Source organism: Catharus ustulatus, chromosome W, assembly GCF_009819885.2.
Source record: "Catharus ustulatus isolate bCatUst1 chromosome W, bCatUst1.pri.v2, whole genome shotgun sequence".
NCBI classification, from domain to species: domain Eukaryota; kingdom Metazoa; phylum Chordata; class Aves; order Passeriformes; family Turdidae; genus Catharus; species Catharus ustulatus.
In genome coordinates, this window is record NC_046261.2 from 11634005 (window position 1) to 11659365 (window position 25361).

A 25361-nucleotide genomic window follows, 5' to 3' on the forward strand; every position below is an offset into this window, starting at 1 on the left:
GGATTTATTAAACCAGATGTTTCTATGAGACAGGGAGAGGAAACGAACACATATAAATCTCTTCTTTTGTGTAGGCATTGCCTTGCTTTTATGTTAAACACATCCCTACATGTTTAAGCTGCTGCTCTTCCACAGCAGATTTTTGTCATCTCACTCCTTAAGGACCTTGTTTGAGCTGTTAGTGCATTGATGAGCTGTTGGAACTCTGGAAACTGGGAATTTTGGACTTTCTGTGCTGGCGGGCACTGACCCTCAGGAGAGCACTGCTTTTGACCTGGGGCTGTGGAGAGGGCTTCCAAGGTTGGATGATAGAACTGGGATCACTGGTGTGTAGTTTGCATGGAAGTGTGTAATATCATGATGGGAAATTTGGAATTTGAGATTTTGGAATATAGTAATATATGGAGGGCAAGATGGAGTTTTTGGGGCAGAGGTTTCTTTCTTCTTCACCTTCTTTCTTCTTCATGGGTCTAGGTGGTACTTTTGCAATTGGATAGAAAATTCCACATTGCTGGTCACAGGTGTTTGGTTATTGGGTTAAAAGTAGAAATAATTTAGGTGTTCATACTTAATTGGACAGATTGGTCCTTAAAAGGCCTTGGAGAGACAGAGATACATTGTGATTTTTAGCTTGTTAGTGAGAAGTGCTGTAGAACTCACTGTACTATAGATAAGAATTAATAAACATCTGAGTCCAAACAAGAAATGCCATCTCTCGAGCTTTTAATCCTGACTCTGACAGAAAAAAGAAGATAAAATGCAATAATGAGCAGCAATGTAGATCCCAGCTGAGTTTTGGCATGGCACCATGGGTTTGTTATTGCCCCATCGTGCCACAATTGCCACCTGTCTCTCTGTGTAGTCACATTGCATCACAGCTGGGCTGGACCTCAAAACTGTTTTTCACTGCTGGTTTGGAGGTTGATTTAGGCTGCCAAAGAAATACAGGTTATGTGAGTCTTCCATCTGACTGTCCATCTGTCACCTCTCACCTTCCTTCCCCTCCCTTTTAGTTATTTATTATCAAGTAAGCTATAAAATGCTTATACAAAGGGTAAAGAGCAAAGATTTTGAGTCCCTTTAAAACTGCCAGGTGGACAGAGAAGGGCCATCACTCAGTCCTGGAGGTGCAGGAGGGAGAGCTGAGCTGTTCTCATGTCTCAAGGTGGTGGGTAGCTTCAGGAAAGGGAAGGGGATCCCTCTAGAACCCCTCAATATAATTTTGCTATCAAGTGTTGTAACCCAATACCCTACTGCTTTAAGAATGGTACATCCCTTTAACCCTGTAACCCCCGCAAGACCAATGGATTGACCCCTGCGAAGGGATTGGCCTGAAGCCAAGGCTGACCCCTCCCCTTTCCTGACCCATAGAAAAACCCTGAGCCCACGTGTGGACTCGCTCTCTTTATCCCCATCTCTCGCTCTGACCACATGGAAGCCTAAGAATAAAGCAGAATACCAACCCTGGGAGATAGAGCCTCTAATATCCTTCTGTTCTACATGAAACAGCATCCAAGGCCAGCTCTGCAGGTAATTGGGGAGCAGGCAGGCCCATAGGGTGCAGTTTCAGTTTGCGCCCGGAACGTGGTCTTTTTTAATTAAAATCCACGTGAGAGGCTGTGACCTTAGAGGGTTAAAAAACCGACGGGAACAGTTACAAAGTACAGTTCTTCAGCTCCTTGGTACTTCGCAGAGAGTGGTAAGTATAAATTTTCCTCCGTGGGGAGGGGGATTTTGAGGTGCTTTCTCTGTAACATCGAGGTGGGGGGAGCTGGGCTGCACAGCGTCCTCCCTGGGGGTTTTGGAGCTGTCTGCAACCGGAGACACTGGTGGGGGTAGCAAGGCTGCCTTGAAACAGTTTCTGCCGTGTGTACAGTATCACGCCAGACAGCTGATTTCAAAGAGAGGCGCCGTTTTTGCTGCAGCCTGTGATTCTCTGTGGGGGGAGGTGCCAGCTTGGCTGGCAGCTAGTAACCTTCTCTACTGTGTTTTAACTGTGCTTTGTAGTGAGATATTAGAGTAAATTGCTGTGAAAAATATGGGTACACAGCAATGTACTTTGCAACAGAGCGTGGCTTCACAAATTAGAGAACTTTTAAAAATTGCAAATGTGATTATTACTAACAGAGAACTACATAGGTTTGCTAGGTGGCTGTCTGTAGAAAAATCAGATCTTAATTTGGCAGATATGAATTCGGTTTTCTTTTGGAATGAAATTGGAGATTTATTAACTTTAAAAGTCGAACATGGGGATAAAAAAGCCTTAATGTTCATCCCAATATTTTTGCAAATTAGAAAACTGTTACTTCAAACAGAAAATAACAGGCAGCCACAGCAAACTGCTTCAGAGACAACCAGTTCTTGTATCTGTCCCTCTACATGTGTTGTTCCCTCTTCACCTAAGAAATCTGACTCCTCTGTCTCTCTAACTCATGCTGACAACCACGTGTCTTTTACTACTGAGGCTGAAAGCAGACCCCAAAATGGCTCCAGCCACATGGCATTAAACTCTTCTTCTTCCCATAATACTCCTTCTCCCTTGATAACACCCTCAGACCTCTCTCCAAACTCATCCTCGCCTCTGGGTATTCAGGACTGTTCTCCCTCTACCCGAGCTTTGCCATCCCCTCCCCCAAGCTATCAGGCTAGCACAGATGGGGGTGGGGGTGGGTGTGGAAGGACTGGTTTTACAAGTTCTACACAACCTCCCTCTGAGATAAGGGCCTCGGCCTCGGCACCGCCCATCGGTCAGGACACTGTCCCGGTGGAGGCACATTATCAACAGATAACACAGCCCAGAATAGAGCCCATCCCTAAAACCCCGATTCTGGAAACTCAGATACCGTCTGTGGCTCCTGTCATTTATGTGGGTAAGAGAAATGGCAGGAGAACATATCAGCCACTACCATACCAAGATAAAAAGGAAATTTGTAAGGTTCAAAGAGAATTTGGCAGACACAGTGAAATGTTTAAAGGATTTTTAAGAGCAACATTTAGTTCTCATGAGATGGTACCTAATGATATTAAGGATTTATTCAGATGTTTACTTTCAGCTTCGGAATTCGAATTGTGGGAAAGTATTTGGAAAAGATCTTTAAGAGTACTTTTGCAGGAACTACAACAAAGCCCAGAAAGTGCAAAAGATGAGGATGATAATGATATTACACAGGAACACCTAACAGGAGAGGGAGAATTTGCTAACCCTGATAAACAGGCACGTTTATTAACTAAATTTGTTTTGGATAAGATCTCTCTAGCAGCAGAAAAAGCTTTCCATCAATTACCTACTGCTGAAGTTACAGGTAGTTATGTTAATATTAAACAGTTTCCTTCAGAAAGTTTCTTGCAGTTCCTGGATCGGCTCCGTGCACAGGTGGAGAGACAAGTCTCGGACCCAAAGGTGCAGGCAGAGCTACTAAAGGAGATGGCTCAGAAAAATGCTAATGAAGCATGTCGCAGGGTCATACTTAGTCTTCCCCTCGACCCACCACCTAGCTTAGCACAGATGATAGAAGCCTGCACCAGAAAAGCAGAACTGTTCAGTGCACCAGAGAGGAATCCAGGACCAGCACACTCACGATCTGCAGCAGCTGTAACACCAAGACCAAGGAAGCAACCGGTACTACCACAGCAGCTGCAGCACATCACCTGCTTCCAGTGCAAGAAAACAGGACACTATGCAAGGGATTGCCCACACAACCAGAAACAGAAGACCAACAAACAAAAAAAACTCGGTGTACAGCGCGTACCCGCCATAAATACCATAACACACAAAGATATAAATACTGCGGGTTCCACACGGGAAAAAACCTCTCTCTTTAAAACTAAGGGGGAGGACGGGACAAATGGTGTGGGGATTAATGATAGCATAAATGTTAAATATTCAATTAGCAAGGGTTGGACGCCTTTTGGTCGTCTCAATCTTAAGACCACTAAAGGTGTTTGTTTTATGTCAACAGAGTGGACAGCAATTACAGTGGATCTGTCTAGCACTTCACTGGACCTGACGCTGTTGCATTTGGAACTGCACTGTGAGTATTTAGTTATGGGGGACACAGCACACACACCCTTGGAGATGGAATTACTTCCGTTATCCAAGAAGGAAAATGTCTCAGGTTTCGTTCTCTTAGCACGCTGCTCACAACCACCTTATTACCTGAACGAGGGGCAAATCCTCACCCAGGCCATCCCTGTTCCAAAGGAAATCACAGCAGAAGGGAAATCACCTGAAGTCTATTGGGCAGAGGTGGTGGGTGAGGAAAAACCCTCTGTGGCATGCAATCTGACCCATGGTTCAGACCATCTCCATGTGGAGGAGGTGCTGGACACAGGGGCAGATGTGACGATCATACCCGAAAGGATGTGGCCGTCACAATGGGAATTGCAACCCGTGGCAGGCAAAATCCAAGGTATAGGAGGAATCAAATTGGCAAAAATATCAAAAAGCATCGTGCAAATTGAGGGCCCGGATGGAAAAATAGCTAGTGTCCGTCCATTTGTTACAGACTATAAGTGCCCCCTGTGGGGAAGAGATACCATGTCTCAGTGGGGAATGAAAATGGTGATCCCCAAAAATTCTCAGGATTTTTAAAGGCGGCCACTGAGGAGCGCCCTGCCCACAAATGGACATGGTTAGATGATTCTCCAATCTGGACAGCTCAGTGGTCGATGAGTAAAGAAAAACTTAAGGCGCTGGAGGAGCTTGTAGCAGAACAATTGGCAAAAGGACACATAGAAGAAACTACAAGTCCTTGGAATTCCCCGGTATTTGTAATTAAGAAACCAGGGAAGGACAAATGGAGATTGTTACATGATCTCCGGGAAATAAACAAAATTATAGCAGACGTGGGATCACTTCAACCAGGGATGCCCTCTCCAATGATGCTCCCTCAAAATTGGAAATTGGCAATTTTAGATATTAAGGACTGTTTCTTTCAAATCCCTTTACACCCAGCAGATACTCCATGGTTTGCCTTCTCTGTTCCTACCATCAACAGAGAAGCCCCAATGAAGCGCTACCACTGGAAAGTGCTCCCTCAAGGAATGAAGTGTAGTCCTTTCATATGCCAGTGGTATGTGGCCTCATTGCTGTCTCCAGTGCGTGCTCAGAGAAAGGAAGCTATCATCCTACATTATGTAGATGACTTGCTTGTGTGTGCCCCCGATGACTCTATACTCCAACACACGCTTGACCTAGTGGTTAAGGTTTTAACCTCTGCTGGATTTCAATTGCAGGAGGATAAAGTCCAAAGGATGCCACCTTGGAAATACCTGGGCTTGGAAATCACTGCAAAGACCATTGTTCCTCAGAAACTGGACATTAATTGTAATCCAAAGACCTTAGCAGATCTCCATTCCTTGTGTGGGTCTTTGAATTGGGTTAGACCCTGGCTAGGCCTCACAAATGAGGACCTAGAGCCCCTTTTCAATTTATTGAAGGGGGAGAGAGAGATGATTTCTCCCAGGGAACTGGCCCCAGAGGCAAAAACGGCAATCGAAAAGGTACAGAAAGCTCTAGCAGAGAGACAGGCTCATCGCTACAAGCCTGAACTGCCTTTCAAATTCATAATTCTGGGAAAACTACCACACTTACACGGTTTGATATTCCAGTGGATCGAGGGGCAGAGAGATTCGCTCTTAATCATAGAGTGGGTCTTCCTCTCCCACCAAAGATCCAAAACCATCACTAAGCCACAAGAACTCATAGCTCAGCTGATTCGTAAGGCAAGGATGAGACTGTATGAGCTGGCAGGTTTTGACTTTACATATATTCACCTTCCAGTCAAACTCTCTGAGGAGGGAAGGAACTCTCCTGAGAGGTTGACAAAGGAGATGTTCGAGCACTTGCTCCAGAGCAATGCCAGTCTCCAGTTGTCTCTGGACAGCTACAGTGGACAAATATCAGTCCATGCCCCGTCTCACAAGCTGTTCAATGAGGAATTCCACCTCATTCCTCGTGAGAAGAGGAGTCGGAGACCACTCAAAGCTCTCACAGTGTTCTCAGACGCTTCTGGGGCTTCCCACAAGTCGGTGATGACTTGGAGAAATCCTCAGACTCAGCATTGGGAAGCTGATGTTGAGTTTGTGGAGGGTTCGCCTCAGGTAACTGAACTGGCTGCAGTGGTAAGAGCTTTTGCGAAGTTCTCAGAGCCAATCAACTTGGTAACAGACTCAGCTTATGTAGCTGGAGTAGTGTCCAGGGCGGAGCAGGCAGTGCTCAAAGAGGTTGACAATGAGCAGCTTTTCAGGTTACTGTCAAAACTAATCTATCTGATTTCTCATAGAGAACATCCGTTCTATGTGATGCATGTGAGGTCACACACCGATTTGCCAGGTGAGATCGCAGAAGGGAATCGTCAGGCAGACTCCCTTGCCACCCCAGCAGAACAAGCACGCCTCCCTGACATCTTCCAACAGGCAAAGCTGAGCCACCAGCAATACCATCAGAATGTGCCAGGTCTGATCCGTCAGTTCAAGCTAACACGGAGTCAGGCTCGAGCCATTGTGGCCACCTGTCCCAGATGCCAGCTCCAGGCCATGCCATCGCTAGGTGCAGGGGTTAACCCCCGAGGCCTTGGCAGCTGTGAGGTGTGGCAGACAGACATCACACACATTCCCAGTTTTGGTCGCCTCAAATATGTTCATGTAAGCATTGACACATATTCAGGTGCGGTTTATGCCTCTGCCCACGCAGGAGAAAGAGCTGTGCATGCCAAACAACACCTAGTGCAAGCTTTTTCAGTATTGGGGATCCCTAAGGAAATCAAAACAGATAATGGCCCAGCGTATGTGTCCAAGGAGTTCCTGGAATTTGTCCAGCAGTGGGGAGTGGAACATAAGACAGGCATCCCCCACTACCCCACAGGCCAAGCTGTGATTGAGCGTGCACATCAGACGCTCAAGCATGTTCTGGCTAGACAGAGTAGTTCAACTGTATGGATGTCTCCACAGCAGAAGCTGTGTAAAGCCCTGTTCACTATCAATTTCTTGAACTGTTCATTTGAAAACATGAATCCTCCTGTGGTTCGTCATTTTAACAGTGGCAAACAGTTCAAGCTGTCTGAGCATCCACCAGTTTTGATTAGGGATCCAGAAACCTGGGAAGCCAAAGGTCCCTATGAGCTTGTTACCTGGGGACGTGGTTATGCGTGCGTATCCACTCCCTCAGGCCCTCGGTGGATTCCCCAGAAATGGGTGAAGCCTTATGTCCCTAAACAGCCAGCTCCAGCTGAAGAGGAAGAGAAGCAAGTCGCAGTTGCTTCGAAAAGAAGACGCCGTCGGAGAGGAGAGAGAGCTGACACAGAAGACAACCTCCCGGCAGACTCAGAGACTTTTAACATGTTTTAAAATGTTTGTTTTCTTTTTAGAGAATACCTCCCTTCCACTCAACTCGTGATGAACCCTATCCAAGTTGTCATCCTGTTAACACTGAACAGTCAGGCAGCTGCATGGATCGTCCCTCAGCCGCGTCAAAACGTCTGGGTGACCCTGGCAAAGACACTCCAACAGGAAAACATATGCCTGTCCTCGGCAGCAGCAGAAAATCCTATGTCCACCTGCCTGGTAGGAGTTCCCTTGAAAGCTGGAGAATATTCAGCCAGCTTTGCAATGGAGATGCACAATGAAATTCCCGGGATACACACAATTTCAGTATACAAAACTCGTGGGCAGCAAACAGAAGAGAACCCTATGGAGGAACTGCTGTCCAATTTGCCAAAAGCAGTTCAGGAACCTCAGGAATTAGAGCTGTTAGGTTCCTATCCGGCACAATACTGCATTCAGCTTGTAATTTATCCAAAACCTTCTGACACCAAAGAATTCCACAATGTAATACAATATAGAGAGGAATTCACGGCCAAAAAGTGGTGCGGGGTTTTAAGTCACCTTGCAGCAAACTCCCCATCTCTCACAAGTCCCAAAAGCCTCCCTAAGGGGTTGTTCTTGATTTGTGGAGATCGGGCATGGGCAGGAATTCCTTCTTGGTTTTTAGGAGGACCATGTACCTTTGGGCGGTTGTCCCTGTTGACACCCAACGAAACCTTAATTAAGGATTGGACTCATAAAAACAAATCAGTAAATAAAATCCAAAAGAGAAGTGCGAACAATGTGGACAAAGATTGTGACTCTGAAATTTTTCATTGGGCCAAATCCAAAAGAGTTGCTGTATCCCTGTTTCTTCCATGGGCAGCAGCAGCCAAGGTTCTGGGTGAATTGGGCCACCTAGAGTGTTGGGTAGTCAAACAGGCAAATTTGACATCCACTGCCATCAGCTCCCTCCTAGAAGACGAACAAATTACCAGGCAGGCCACACTCCAAAATCGTGCTGCCATAGATTTTCTCCTGCTGCTACATGGACATGAGTGCCAGGAATTTGAAGGACTCTGCTGCATGAACCTGACCTCGAAAGCTCCTAACGTCCATGCTGCCCTCCGAGACATGAAAACCTTGATCGGACAAGTGAAGCAAGAATCTGAAGACTGGTTCAACGAACTGTTCAAGGGCTGGGGATTCACGGGGTGGTGGACTTCAATAGTTAAAACTATTTTGTTTTTCTTTGTTATTCTTTTCCTTGTAATACTGGCATTTGGAATCCTTCGTCACTTGGTTCTCGAGGCCATTAGTGGTCTCATGCCCTCTGTCGCCATGGTAAATCACATAGAGATGAAAACCCTGAAACAATCTAAAGCCCCTACTAACCCCAATCAAGCACTGAAAACATGCATGCAGTGCCAAAGTCTGCTGATACCTTCACTAGAGTGAGCCAGACAAAATGAACTCCCTTCTGGTTCCAGCCATGGAATCTGCCCTGCTGAAACCATACCCATGACTATGACATAAATGATATTTGAATAAACAGCACTGAAAACTCCCCTCCCTTGCCTCTGTATCCAAGACACACCCCCAGTCTTCAAGAAAAACAGAATTACTAGAACATTCTAAGAAAATGTTATCAGATGATAAATTGTCTACACCTGGTGAGCTCATACAATGTTTGTTCTTCCAAAACCACTGACCTGTGGAACTGTTCAATGCCCATTGTGTAAGGAGAACTGGAAGGTCACTAACCCCAGTGCCCTGCCAAGTCAACTATGTCAGCTGTAACATTGGGGTCCCTGACCACCAGGGACCACCAGAGACCCCCAGGACAGAAGAACGCATACATAAAGGGGACGGAAAACATATTAATGATTTCAGGGAAATTATTATCATATGTATGTTGATTCTGGGACAATCAATGAATATGTATTTAAAATACAGCAGATAAACAGAAACTTTCCTGTACTCAGCATGCACAGCTTTAGGAAGAGCTATTCCCTTCTGCATCCGACTGAATAAAGAATGCCTGCCTCTTAATGCTACATTGGTGCTAAGGAATTTTTTTATTTTACCAAATTTTTGGTAACAGTTTTGGCAACCCAGGTGGAACATACTCCTGAATTTCGACAGATCTGAGGGATCACAGGACCTCTAGCCTGTGGAACACCAGACAGCTACAGGAGCTGAGCAGACCTCTTGGCCCTGGTACAGTGGAAACCGTGGGAGACAAAAACTCAAGGCAAGAACAAAAGTGAAGACATCATGTCTGGTCATGCTGACCACTCTGATGAGAGAAGATGTAACAAGGACATTGCTGGCACAAAAGAATGTAACAGGGACTTGATAACCAAAAATATTGTGTTGCTAAGGGAACAGGGCAAAGGGATCTGAGTGGAAAATTTTGTATGGACGTTAGACAACTATAAATATTGGTGACTAGAGTAATAAACTGACTTTGCTTGCATATCATGGTCCATGTCTCTCAATCCCTGCACCAGCTGGTACCAAGGGATTCTCAGGGAGTACCTTCGATCTCTGGTCTGAAGGAAATCAGAGCAAGACCCCTGATAAGATAAAAGTATTCTTTACTTTAAAAGTGTTAAGTTTTAACCTGCCTGTAAGATGCAGCAAAAGCTACGCAGGGATTGCTTTAAAGGTACCTAAGGTGGGAAAAGGGAAGGGTTAGAGTCATTTCAAAAGGGAAGGGTTAGAGTCCCTTCTAAGGAGCTCCTAAATGGTAATTGGTTATAATGGAAAACAAAACCTCGAAAGAGGTATCACAGGTGTTACTGCTGGAATGTATCTTGAAACACTGGAAACAAATTGGGGGTGATCCCTGTAAGGTTAAGACCTCTGGTGCTCTTAATGCACCAACTTTGTCAGGTTATCTTAAATGAGCAAAGTAGCTAATAGTTGCTAAAAGGCTGTTTATTATAAAAGCGAATCAGTCTCAAAAGGCACAGTCACAGATGTTAAAGTCCATGCTAAGTTTTGGTATACAGTCCCAAACAGAAGTAGAAGCTGCTCTTGTCAAGGTCCTGGGAAGCTGATGTTGCTGCGGCAGCTCCTATCTTCTTCTTGAGTGTTGATGCCGGCGAGTAAAGCAAAGCAACAGCAAAAAGCAGTGGCAAGAAGTAAATGGCAAAAGCAGATGGCAAAAAACAAAAAGCAAAAGCAGTGGCAAAAGCTGTGGCAAAAAGCACCAGCTCTCCCCAGTACATACTCTTATATAGGATTTTTCCAACAAGCTAGGATGCAAACTCCGACCACCACTTCTTAACCTATTAGAATTCTAATTTCTTAACACGCTAGAATACGTATAAACTACGCATACGACCTATCTTGTTCTATCTAAAAAATGTAAGCAATATTTTTACTAGAGCTGTATTATGTCTAAGCATCGTCTACCACTAAGCTTCTGGAGCCTCTACTGAAAACATTAGTATGTTTTTTAACCTTCACTAGAACTCGCACTTCTACTCTGGCATCTAAACCTTTTACTTACTAAAAGCACTGAAGCTCATTCTAAAACTTGCTGACTCACTTACTCATCCCAAAACTTAAACTTACACCTCTACTTTATGTGTGAGTGGTTTAACATGCTTCAATCCATCCAAAGACTTTAAATCAATCCCTGCACTCTGATTTCTCTCTGAAGAATTCAGAGAGAGACCTGGCTCACTGACTCCAACAATCCCCTTACATGAGAAAACCCTATAAAATATTGTAATCAGTGGTGGCCACTTTACACACTGGAAGATCAAAATAAGTGACCTAAAGATGGAACCTTACAGTATAACACCATCTTGCTACTAATGTTGTTTTGTAGAAAGGAAAATAAGTGGGATGAAGTTCCTTATGCTGACTTAGTTTTCACCCTAAGAAATGATCCATATGGGCAAAAGGAATGTGGGAGGACCACCAAGATTCAATAATTTTATCACTTTAAAGGGAAAAGAAAGGCAAAGGGTTCAAGAGATGTTGCTCTGCATGCAGCTTAAGACAGAGGAATTTAAAGTGCAGGCAAGAGGAGGATTTAGAGTTGATTGCTCTGTAGAAAAGAATGGGTGGGGCGGAGTTCTGATGACTCCCCTGTCCTGGTTTAGGGGACAGTATTGCCAGTAAAAAAGGCAGGAGTTTTTTTAAAAATGGAGAGCGAAAATCCCCTCCCTTTCAGTTTACTATAATTTGGAAATTAAGGGGTTCTCAGGCAAAGGTATGTGTTTAGGAATAACAGTTCTTTACTGATATATCTACAAAACAAACTAGAACAACATCAGCTATGAAAACAAAAATCAGTGACAAAACAGAAAGAAACTTAGTCCCTCCTCCAGTCACAGACGCCCTCCTCCTCCGCATGGTCCTGGTCCCAGTGGGGAGTGGGGCGGGGTGGCCTTCTCAGGTGTAGCAGCCGAAAGAGCAGGGAAGCGAGGCGGCAGCGGCAGGGCTGTCCCAGATGGGAGAAGGGTGAAGGAAACTCCACTCACCGTTTGCATTCCGGTTCTCAGCGGTGTTCTCAGAAGCAGGAAACTGTAGCAGCGTCGCACTACAGGGCAGGAGGTCCCACTGTTGCCCGTCAGAGAGACACGAAACAACTAGGTTGTTTAGTGCGGTGCTTTATTGAGGGCCCTGGGGTCTGAGGACTAGCGTCCAAAGTCAGAGCCCACTGTTCCCCTTTTTCGACAGGTTTTTATATCCTTTTACAAAGTGATTTACATACAATAGTACACCTTCTTCAAGATAATACAGTTACGTAAATCTCGTAGATATTATTTCTAAAAGTCATAAATTCTACACGCTTGTCTACTCAAAACTATAGGTTACCCCCCTTTAATCCCCCTTGCTCGTCATCCCACCACCAGAACCCTTTATCATTTATTATTTCACTGTGTTCTGCATGCCCTACTAGATCCTTTAATTATTTATTTCACTGTGTTCTGCATGCCCTACTAGATCCTTTAATTATTTGTTTGTGGTTCTTAGTACATTCCCAGGGCCTGCTTGTGAACTGCTGCTTTCTAAGCCTTAGCATAACTACTGCTATTGCTATATCTACATTAGTTCTTTTTCTCGCGATTTCGGTATCAACTCCCCCCTTTTGAGCATTCTTCAGATTTTCTGCAAGGATGCTCAATTCTTCAAGTAATGGTTTCTAAGTAGGATGGTGGGTCTTCTCTTTGAATTGGTAGGATTACTTCTTTCCGGGTTAGTGCTCTCATGACACGTCGAGTATGAGTTCCTTCTCTGGCAATTACAGTAGTTTCACGAATACAAGCCGCACGGATTATAAGCCGCACCCCCGGTGCCTCGACAATGTTGCTGTCTTTGTCAATAGATAAGCCGCACCCCGAATATTAGCCGCACTTTCGTTCGTCGCGAGAATCCGTGCGCAGCTTTCACAAATTGGCCAATTAGTAACAGGATCGCGGCATAGCGGGCTTTACTGGCTCGGGGCGGGGCCAGGAAGGCTCGGCCCGCTCATGGTTGCTGACGGGGCCGGCCGGGTGGTGCTGCAGCCGCCGCCGGGCTCACTGGCCCCCCTCTCCCGTCAGCACCGCCTCGCCGCTGCGTTTAGTCGCCCTGCCGGCGGGCCAGCCGCTGCCGCCGCTGGCAGGCATGCCGGCCGCCCCGCCGCTGCGTTTACGTACTCACCCTGCCGGCGGGCCAGCCACTGCCGCCGCTGGCAGGCATGCCGGCCGCCTCACCGCTGCGTTTACGTACTCGCTCTGCCGGCGGGCCAGCCACTGCCGCCGCTGGCAGGCATGCCGGCCGCCTCACCGCTGCGTTTACGTACTCGCTCTGCCGGCGGGCCAGCCACTGCCGCCGCTGGCAGGCATGCCGGCCGCCTCGCCGCTGCGTTTACGTACTCGCCCTGCTGGCGGGCCAGCCACTGCCGCCGCTGGTAGGCATGCCGGCCGCCCCGCCGCTGCGTTTACGTACTCGCCCTGCCGGCGGGCCAGCCACTGCCGCCGCTGGCAGGCATGCCGACCGCCTCGCCGCTGCGTTTACGTACTCGCCCTGTCGGCGGGCCAGCCGCTGCCGCCGCTGCCAGACATGCCGGCCGCCTCGCCGCTGCGTTTACGTACTTGCCCTGCCGGCGGGCCAACCGCTGCCGCCGCTGCCAGGCTCGCCGGCCGCCCCCTCCCATCTGCACCGCCGCCGCGTTTCCTCGCCCTGGCCGGCACTGCAGGCCCCCACACCGCCGGGCTCCCCCACGCTGCTGGCCCCGATTCTGCTGGGCTTCCCCCGCTGCCAGGCAGCCCCACCCGTCGGCCTTCCTGCTTCTGCCATGCTCCCCTGCACTGCTAGCCCCAGTTCTCCCGGGCTCCCCCGCCCTGCTGGCCCGGGCTCTGCCACCCCCCCTGCCCCGCCCTGCTGGCTCAGGCTCTGCCGCCCGCCCCCACACTGCTGGCCCCGCCTCTGCCAGGCTTTCCCACCTCTGCCGGGGCCGGCCGGGCTCCAGCTTGGCTTGGGGCTGCCGCGGGCTCTCACTTCCATGTTGGCAGCTTTTAGAATTTTGTTAATGTATTAGCCGCCCCGGAATATTGGCCGCACTTCCGGGTTTCCACCAAAATTTTGGTCAAATTGGTGCGACTTGTATTCGTGAAATTACTGTATTCCCAAAAGACATCTATACATAATCATGCAGACTACAATAATCAATACAATCATTATTACATATTGTACAATTGATGATATCCAACCAGAGACCTGGATTCCTAGGGAGCTAAATAGTGCTCCTACCCAATTATGTTCAACTTCTTCCTGGACTTCATGCACTTTTGTTTCAATTTGTTCCAATTGACTTATGTCTTTTTCTACTTCTTCTGTGACATTTGGGATATGTACACAGCAATGATCAACCTTTCCCTGGAGGTACCCACAGACTCCGTGTTCTTTTAATAAGAGCAAATCTAATGCCATTCTATTTTGGACTGTCATTCTTGTTGTTGCTTGAAACTGTAAGTTTAGATCCCTAAATCCTTTCTTTGTAACTGCGGCTAACCTCTCAGTTTGTCCCAATAATTTGTACAGCATCTCCCGGTTTCTATATGTAGAAATTTGTGCAAACAGGGATTCCAGTACCCATCCAAATTTAACTCCTGATGAGGGTTCATGCCACTCATCTTCATCTCCCAATCCTAGTTCTTCTGCCACCTCATTTGTTTGTCTCTTTGTTCGTGACTGTATCTCTCTTTGTGTTAATTTAGACTGTTTCCAGAGAGGGCAGAGCGTAGGGACCCCTAACGTAATCTGCGTGACTGGGCCGTTAATGGGCATATGGGTAGTCCATTGTCCGTGCCCCATTACCCACACCGAATGCCCTGGACTCCTGACGGTAGTCGCCTGACAATCTTTCCAAGCCCCCTTTATTTCTCCTGTTATTGTATGATTATATCTTTGACATTCACAACCCCATTTTAGTAGTATCCGGACTGGCACTAAACCAATTTGGGATTCAGGGGTATCACATGTGATAATTTTGCTACAATTCCAGCTAGGTGTGGGGGTCATTCGATCCCGTCTTACCACTTCAGTCCCTAACATTCTTAAATGTTTTTGTTCCCTTTGGCCTGACCATTCGATACACCAATGTACTGGTCCTATGTAGCTATAAGATTCTAACAAGCTGGGACCCCAAATTGTTTTCCACTGTTCCCATTCTTCCCTCCCTTCTTGACATACTATCTCATAAGAATATTCAGTGGCTGGTTTTTGTCTTTTTTTTCTTTATGTCATAAGAACACCATCCTACATCCTTGAACCGCCCAATTTTTGAATAAACTGCATTTGGTAATTTTAGGCATTCACTCCTTTGTCCCGGCGATGACCATTTCTCTCGAACTGTATAAGTTTCCTCTATCATCTTAGTATGGTTCTGCATTACTTTATTACATCTTTTTGTCCCATTTATGGTTTCTGGAGGCATTTCCCCAACGGGAATGATGCCCCATGGTATTGGATCTCCCGCCGCTTTAGGTAAAGGTAAACATGCAGTGATGGAGGTAGTATTTTGTACTTGCCCAAAATCTCTAACTAATCCCACTATTAAGTTTTCTTGTCCCAATTCTTGTTGTGTTTTTCCAACTTCTGTCACCTGTCGTACTCTCCTATTCTTTTTTAGAATATCTACATTTATTTTTCCGTAGTCAAAGCTTTCTCTAATCCACACAACACATGAGAATTGTCCTACCTGATCAGCTTGCATATGAGATATCATCAATGTGGTGCTACCTCTTTGCTGTTCCATATCCCAAAGTGTCACGATCCCTTCTGTAAATACTTCGTCTGTGGTGATTTGTTTCCAAACTGCATTTACTTCTTTTAATCCAGCTCTCTGGTTGCTAGAAAACAGACAGGTTAAATTTACTCCCGCACCTTCCGGCACTATTACATCTGGCTCCGGAACTATGATTTTAACAAACGCTTCTCCCACCTGCATTATGCAGACTAATGTTAAAAGAACTAAGGCCTTGCCCTGAACACCATTTTTGTTGCTGACAGAGGCTGTACTTCCCATCTTGACGGGACCTTCTTGATTCGAGTGTAGTGAATCCAATTCCCGATCCCTTGGACTTTCACTGCCGTGTAGGTAGTCATGATCACCTGGTGAGGACCGCCCCATACTTCTTTCAAGGGTTCCGTATTCCAGTTCTTCACATATACTTGATCTCCTGGCTGGATGTCATGGACAGGATTTTCCAAGGGCAGAGGTCGGTTCCACTGCAATGCTCCTCGCAGTGCTGTAAGGACTTTATTTAGAGACAAAACATAACTTAGCAATACTTGATCTCCTACTAAGTGAGGGTCCCCTTTGTAGGTTGCAGCATGATATGGCTTGCCATACAAAATTTCGTATGGACTTACTCCTATCCTTTCTCTGGGTTTAATCCTGATTCTTAGCAAGGCTAAAGGTAGTGCCTGAGGCCACTGTATCTTCGCTTCCTGACAAATTTTCTTAATCTGCCCTTTTAATGTCTGATTCATCCGTTCTACCTGGCCGCTAGATTGTGGTCTCCAGGGCGTATGGAGATCCCAAGCTATCCCTAATACTCTGGTTACCTCTTGGACTATTCCAGCTAGAAAGTGAGGTCCCCTATCTGAGGACATTCCTAATGGGATCCCAAATCTAGGAATAATCTCTCGTAGTAAGGTTTTAATTACTTCCTTTGCCTGGTTAGTCCTGCATGGGAAAGCTTCCGACCACCCTGAAAAAGTACACACATACACCAGTAAGTAACGGTACCCTTGTGCTTTTGGTAGCTCTGAGAAATCTATTTGCCAATAGTCTCCTGGTTGCGGCCCTACTCGTAACTTTCCTAGTTGTATTTGCCTTCGTGTCACTGGATTGTTTTTAATACAGACTGGACACGTGGCGTTAATCCGTTTTGCCATTGTTAACATCTGGTTGGAAATCACCTCATGTTTTAAAAATTGTACTAATGCTTCTGCCCCCCAATGGCACTTGTTATGTTCGATTTCTAAAATTGTTTTCATTACCTTTGTTGGCAACACAACTTGACCTACAGCTGTGACATACCATCCTTTTTCATTCTTCTGGGCCTGGAGAAATTGAGCAAGTTTCTCATCTTCATGTGTATAGCATGGTTTCTGCTCAAGAAAGGAAGTGGCAGGGTTAAATCGTGCTGGTAATAAAGCTAATTGTGTCCATACCTCTCGGGCAACCTGTTTGGCAACTCTGTCAGCCAACTGGTTTCCTTGGAACGCCTTTCCTTCTTCGTTTTGATGTCCTCTTACATGCATCACTGCTACTGCCTGAGGTTTATGCACTGCTTCCAATAGTGCTAATATTTGTTCTTTGTGCTTAATTTCTGATCCTTGAGAATTTAACAGTCCTCTTTCTTTCCACAGAGCTCCATGTACATGTATTACTCCAAAGGCATATTTTGAATCAGTCCAAATATTTACTCTTTTCCCTTGACTCAATTCTAAGGCTCTTACCAGAGCTTGTATCTCGACCTTCTGGGCTGAAGTTCCCGGGGTTAAGGCTCGAGCTTCTATTATTTGTGTCAAAGTCACTACTGCGTATCCCGCATACCTGGTTCCGTTTTCCACAAAACTGGATCCGTCTGTAAACAGTTCCCATTCCGGATTTTCCAAAGGCTCATCTTTCAGGTCTTTCCAGCTGGCATACACCTGTTCAATGATTTCCACGCAATCATGCGTCAATTCGCCTCCTTCTCCCTGGCTGCTGCTCCTAAGAAATTCTGCTGGGTTAAGATGATTAGTTGTTTTTAATTCAATGTTGTCCTGTTCTCGGAGAAGTGCCTGGTATTGTAACATGCGGTTTGACGAGAGCCAATGCCCCCCTTTTTGTTCCAAAACTACAATGACCATGTGGGGAACAAATACTTCCATCCTTTTTCCCAGAGTCAATTTTCTGGCTTCCCGAATTAGGAGCACTGTTGCTGCCACAGCTCTAAGACAACCAGGCCATCCGGCGCTTACAGTGTCTAGCTGTTTTGAGAAGTACCCTACCGGGCGTTTCCATGAGCCCAGTTTTTGGGTGAGAACCCCTATTGCCAGTCTCTGTCTCTCATTTACGTATAGTTGAAAAGGTTTTGTAAGATCTGGCAATCCTAATGCTGGGGCTTCCTTTAAGACTTGTTTCAAACTCTGGAATGCCTTTTCTTGCGTTTGTCCCCACTGAAACACAGGGCTTTTGGCTGCCTCATACAGGGGTTTTGCTTTTAGTCCAAATTCCGGGATCCACAAGCGGCACCACCCCACCATGCCCAAAAAGGATCTTAACTCTTGCGGGTTTCGTGGTGTGGGTATGGTGCAAATTGCTTGTATTCGATTACAGTAATTTCACGAATACAAGCCGCAGCAATTTGACAAAAATTTTGGTGGAAACCCGGAAGTGCGGCTAATAGTCGGGTGCGGCTAATATATTAATAATTTTCTGACATTTACAACCCCAGACGTGCCAGCCAGAGTGCCGAGCCAAGCACCGGCCAGTAAAAGCCGGCATTTCGCAATTGTTACAGTGTTACCGTGTTGCCCTGGCTCCCTGCAGGCAGCACGGGGGGCGGGGAGAGAGGCGGGAGAGCTCTCTTTCCTCCTCTGCTGCAGCCCAGGGGAGGGGGGGCGGGGGGCGCCGCCATTGCCGCGGCCCGGGGAGCCGACGGGGGGGGGGGCGCCGCCATTGCCGTGGCCCGGGGAGCCGACGGGGGGGGGGCGCCGCCATTGCCGTGGCCCCGGGAGCCGACGGGGGGGGGGCACCGCCATTGCCGCGGCTCGGGGAGGACGCGGGGGGGCCGCGCCGCCATTGCCGCGGCCCGGAGAGGACGCGGGGTGCTTTGTCCGCGCCCGCCGCCGGCGCCACGGGCGCGGGAAAGCTCCGTCCCCGCCCGCCGCCGCTGCCGTAGGAGCGGGGGAAGCTCTGTCCCTGCCTGCCACCGCGGGGCAGCGCCGACCCGGGGTGACCGAGCCCAGTGGCAGCGGCGGCCGGCCCCGAGCTGCAGCACCGGGCTGGGCCACCTGGCCCCGTCAGTGGCCCCTAGCGGGCCGAGCCTGCACAGCCTTAGCTCAGCCAGTAAACCCCGCCCTCCCGCGGTTCTGTTACTAATTGCACGCGGGTCCTCGCTGCGAACGACAGAGCGGCTTATATTCGTGTGCGGCTTATCTATGGACAAAAACCGAAATATTTGCCAACACCCAGAGATGCGGCTTATACTCAGTGCGGCTTGTATTCGTGAATTTACTGTAACTCCTAACTTTCGCGCCCCTTGTGAAATTTCGCAGCCTAGGTAAATTACCTGGGTCCTTACCAGTTGAGCTTTTTCTTTCGATACTCGGTATCCAGCTTGTCCCAGCATATTAAGTAATCCAGTAGTGAGTCTGAGGCAAACATCCTTTTCTGTGGAAGCTATAAAGATGTCATCAACATATTGTAGGAGAGCAAATAAGAAAGGTGGTTCTTTTACCTGAGTCATCTTCCATTCTTCTAACTCTCGAGCCAATTGATTTCCAAAAATAGTTGGTGAGTTTTTGAATCCTTGTGGTAGACGCGTCCAGGTGAGCTGCTTTTTGCGTCCCGTGTCTGGGTTCTCCCACTCAAAGGCAAAGTATTTCCTACTTTCAAGTGCCAAAGGGATACAGAAAAATGCATCTTTCAAATCAATCACTGTGAACCACTTAAACTTTTCCGACACAGCTGTCAACAATGTATACGGATTAGCTACAACTGGGTGTATATCTTTAGCGATGTTATTAATTGCTCTTAAATCTTGAACTAATCTATACTTACCATTTGGCTTTCTGACTGGGAATATCGGAGTATTGAATTCTGACTCACATTCCTGTAAAATTCCTAAGCTAAGAAATTGTTCAATCATGGGTGCTATTCCTATCCGTGCTTCCAATTTCAAAGGATATTGTCTGACCCTTACTGGGGAGGCTCCTTCCTTTAGTTCTATTACGACCGGTTGTGCCGCTTTTGATTTTCCAGGTACTCCTGTTTCCCATACCCATGGTACTACAACTTGCTCTATTTCCTGTGGTATTTCTGCTGCCTCAACTTCTTTTATTACGAACAACTTAGCAATATTCTCCTCGGGAAATTCCAATCTTACTCTACCTTTTTCAAATATTATCTTTGCCTCTAACATTGACAATAAATCCCTCCCGAATAGCGATTCTGGGCTATTTGGCATATATAAAAATTGATGGTCAAATTCTTTCCCCCCAAATTTTATATCTAATGGTCGCAAAAATGTTCGTTCCTCAACTTGTCCCGTAACCCCCACTACTTGGATAGTAGAATCACTCAAAGGTCCTAGCTTAGTGTTAACAGCTGAGTATGATGCCCCCGTATCTACTCTAAATTCTAACGGTTCCCCATCTACTTCCATTACTACTTTCAGGTCCTCATCTAGTCAGCTTGAATTTTGATAATTCCTCATCATAAAGGCTTGGGCAACACCTTGTGGATTTCCCGGGAAAGCACCTGTATTATTCATCATTCCCTGATTTCCATCCCCACTAGCTATAATTCCTCCCCCAAAATCCATTCCTTGGTTGAGAGGACACTCATTTTTCCAATGCCCCCTATTTTTACATATAGCACATTGATCTATCCCTAGCTGCATTCTTCCTCTTCCCATATTCAATTGACCCATGAGTCCTCCCGTACCCATCAGCCTCCCCCCCCTTGCTATCCCTTTTCCCCCTCTTAGTCCACGTCCTCGGCTCCCCCCTCTCATATTGTTTCCAGCCGCTTGCTGTAACACTGCTAACATAGTAGCCTGTTGTTTCCTGGCCGTTTCTTTTTCCCTATTATTATATACCTTCCACGCAACTTCCAATAGTTTATCTAAATTCCGAGTATCTTCCCCCTCCAATTTCTGTAATTTCTTTCTAATATCTTCCTGGGACTGCCCCATAAAAATTAATGCTAGCTGTAATTTTCCCGACTCTCCTTCAACTTCTAAATTAGTGTATCTACGAGCTGTCTCCTTAAGCCGCTCTAAAAAGGTTGACGGAGACTCATTCTTTTCCTGCCTGACCGAATACAACTTAGACCAATTCAAAGTTTTTGGTATTCCATTCTGTATTCCTTCCGTTAACAATTCCTGATAAGCTTTAAGTCTCCGAGACCCGCCCGTCGAGTTGGGATCCCACTCCGGATCTTCCCTAGGTACTAAATCATTTACTGTACCATCCACAAGCCGTAACCTAATCATTTCTCGTGCTTTCTCTGTCATAGCTTTAAACACCATTTCCTTTTCAGTAGAATCCATTATTGTGTCTAACAAAACTTGTAAATCATTCCAGTCCGGGTTCTGAGTCTTAATTACCATCTTTACCACCCGCGCAGTCCGTTCAGGATCCTCCCGATACGCCCCCGCTGATTGTTTCCAGATTAGCAAATCATTCGGAGAAAAGGGAACTTTCACTACGACCCGTTCCCCCTGCGGCCCGACTGCTTCACGCAGCGGAACCATTAAATGAGCACCCCCTTCCTTTTTCTTTCTTTCTACCTCCCACCGCCCTCTCCGAGTTCTTTCACTTAAGGGGGTTCGTGGTATATCTGTGATTTCTACTTTTGCTTCCCGATCCTCCCTTTCTACCTCTGGCATACTTTCTCCAAAGTCACGTTCCTCTATTGGAGGGGCACTAGGGGCTACCAACAAAGAAACATCCTCCTCAGGTTCCGAAAACCTAACCGAGCATTCCTTCTCTTTTTGCCATCCCTTACATCCTTCACAATTCACCTTTAATGTTTTCAAAACCATGATTCCGCACTCCTTTTGCCACTCTGGTTTGTCTTTCAAATAATAGAAGAGGTCTAAATATGGTATTTCATCCCATTTTTCATTACTTTGTAGGAAATGCATCAAAGGTGTAATAATGTCAGAATTCAGTGTACCATTTCTAGGCCATTGCATACCATCGGGTTCATATAAAGGCCACACATTATTACAAAAATCAATCAATCTCCTTTTACTTAGTTCTTGACCAAAATTCCCCGCATTCCAGTGTTGTAATAAACAGCCCAAAGGCGAATCGTCCGGGATTTCTATCCCGGAACTTGCTAGAGTTTTAAACGTTTTCAAAGGCATCATTCCTAAACAGAATAGACAGGAAAAGAAAGAAAATCTATGCAAATAGAAGAATAGACCAACCAACCAACCAACTTGTCACCCTCCGACGCCGCGGGGGAACAAGTGCAGGACCAGCAAAGCTTTCGCCCCGTCTTACACCCGGCGCCTAGGCTTTACCCAATTACCCAAGACGTCTTTAGCCCAACCCAGCGGAGCCGATGCTTCGTCTTACGGGCAGGCACCCAATACCACAAAAAATAAAGCACCTTCGGGCTTACCTCCTGCAGTTGTCCGACAGGTGCGGGGTCGGGCACGAACCGATAACTCCCCGAGAATCACTCGGTGCCGGCATGGAGTAGATCAGGACGCGAACCGCCCCAGCAGCCCTCGGAGTCCTGCCGCGGTCGCCAGAAAACTGTTGCCCGTCAGAGAGACACGAAACAACTAGGTTGTTTAGTGCGGTGCTTTATTGAGGGCCCTGGGGTCTGAGGACTAGCGTCCAAAGTCAGAGCCCACTGTTCCCCTTTTTCGACAGGTTTTTATATCCTTTTACAAAGTGATTTACATAAAATAGTACACCTTCTTCAAGATAATACAGTTACGTAAATCTCATAGATATTATTTCTAAAAGTCATAAATTCTACACGCTTGTCTACTCAAAACTATAGGTTACCCCCCTTTAATCCCCCTTGCTCGTCATCCCACCGCCAGAACCCTTTATCATTTATTATTTCACTGTGTTCTGCATGCCCTACTAGATCCTTTAATTATTTATTTCACTGTGTTCTGCATGCCCTACTAGATCCTTTAATTATTTGTTTGTGGTTCTTAGTACATTCCCAGGGCCTGCTTGTGAACTGCTGCTTTCTAAGCCTTAGCATAACTACTGCTATTGCTATATCTACATTAGTTCTTTTTCTCGCGATTTCGGTATCACCACTGCGGAGAAAAAACCTCTCTCCTCCATGTTTGGGGCGGCTAGAGAGTGTGTGTCCCCCGGAAGGACAAAACAACCCCCGACCATCCACCCCCACCCCTCAAACCCCCCCAGCAATCGAGCCATCGAGACAGCCCCACACCCATCCCTTTTGTCTTGAGCAATTAACAGCTAAAGGGGAGCCAGCTTCTTAGCATGATAATGGGAAAAATTTCTCAATCGAGGGAAAGAGTAAAAACTCCCCCAACTCCCAACATTATCCACCCTAAATTTTTCCCATGCTAACATACTACATCAAATTAGAACCTTTAAATTATATACATACATGCAGTTACAGACACAGTATCATAGATAGTTCACCCTAGAACAAGGTCTCCTTGGCTTATGCATTGCGTCTCTCCATCCTTTTGCATCACCCACCAGGTACAACCTGGTCCTTGAGCGAAAACCACCTCACGGACAGGATTGTCTTTGCTGGAGGCAGAGTTCACCCAGTTTTCCCTAGCACACCTCTCACACTAGAAACTCACACTAGAACCTTATCTCTATCTGGTGTTCCCAAGGGCTCAGACTAGGCAGGGCTTGTTTGGTTAGTTGAACCTCAGGTATTCACTAACCATGTGTCCTTTGGTAAATTACTCTTCCAGTTCTTGGAAGTCCCCCCACCAAGTGCCTTCAAGGTGGTTTTAAGCAGGCCATTGCACTGTTCGACTTTCCCAGTCGCCGGTGCATGGTAGGAGATATGGTACACCCACTCAATGCCATGTTCCCTAGCCCAACTGTTTATGAGGTTGTTCTTGAAATGAGTCCCATTGTCTGACTCAATTCTCTCAGGGCTACCATGCCTCCAAAGGACCTGTTTCTCAAGGCCCAGGATGGTGTTCCGAGCAACGGGGTGAGGCATGGGATAGGTCTCCAACCATCTGGTGGTGGCTTCCACCATGGTCAGCACGTAGCACTTGCCTTGAAGGGTTTGAGGCAGTGTGATGTAATCAATCTGCCAGGCTTCCCCGTACTTATATTTAGACCAACACCCACCATACCAGAGGGACTTCACCCGCTTGGCTTGCTTGATGGCAGCGCACGTCTCAGTCATGGATAACCTGAGAAATACTGTCCATGGTTAGATCCACCCCTCGGTCTCGTGCCGACTTATACGTGGCATCTCTGCCCTGATGACCTGAGGCATCATGGGCCCATCAAGGCAAGAACAATTCTCCCTTGTATTGCCAATCTAAGTCTATCCGGGACACCTCTATCTTTGAGGCCTGATCTACCTGCTTGTTGTGTCGGTGTTCCTCATTAGCCCAACTCTTTGGGACACGGGCATCCACATGATGAACTTTTACAGGCAGTTTCTTGATACAACACCCTGACCTTGCCCCGCTCCTCGAATACTCTGCAGAGCTGGCCTGGGGTGCTATCATGTAGAACAGATGAGATATTAGAGGTTCTTAATCTCAGGAGTTTAATTCTTAGGCTTCCATGAGGGCAGAGCAGGAGAAAAAGAGAAAGATCTTCAAGGTCTGAGGGTTTTTCTATGGGTCATGAAAAGGGGAGGGGATAATCCTGGCTTCTTGCACATCCCTTCGCAGGGGTCAGTCCATAGATATTGCAGGGGTTACAGGGTTAAAGGGACATACCATTCTTAAGGCATCAGGGTACAGGGTTACAACATCTCACCCTTTTTTTTGTTTAAAAGAAGAAAGAAGGATATTAGGTTATTCTGGATACAAATTATGATTTCTCCCACCACTTGGAGTTAGTAGGAGCCTCAGATTGTTTCAGGGTTTTCATCTCTATGTGATTTACCACTGCCACAGAAGGCATGAGACCACTAATGGCCTTGAGAACTAAGTGACGAAGGATTCCAAATGCCAGTATTAAAAGGAAAAGAATAACAAAGAATAACAAAATAGTTTTAACTATAAAAGTCCACTACCCAGTGAATCCCCAGCCTTTGAACAGTTCGTTGAACCAATCTTCAGATTCTTGCTTCACTTGTCCGATCAAGCGGTTCATGTCTTGGAGGGCAGCATGGATGTTAGGAGCTTTCGAGGTCAGGTTCATGCAGCAGAGTCCTTCAAATTCCTGGCACTCATGTCCATGTAGCAGCAGGAGAAAATCTATGGCAGCACGGTTTTGGAGTGTGGCCTGCCTGGTAATTTGTTCGTCTTCTAGGAGGGAGCTGATGGCAGTGGATGTCAAATTTGCCTGTTTGACTACCCAACACTCTAGGTGGTCCAATTCACCCAGAACCTTGACTGTTGCTACCCATGGAATAAACACAGATACAGCAATTCTTTTTGACTTGGCCCAATGGAAAATTTCAGAGTCACAATCTTTGTCCAAATTGTCTGCACTTCTCTTTTGGATTTTATTCATTGATTTGTTTTTATGAGTCCAATCCTTAATTAAGGTTTCGTTGGGTGCCAACAGGGACAACCGCCCAAAGGTACATGGTCCTCCTAAAAACCAAGAAGGAATTCCTGCCCATGCCCGATCTCCACAAATCAAGAACAACCCCTTAGGGAGGC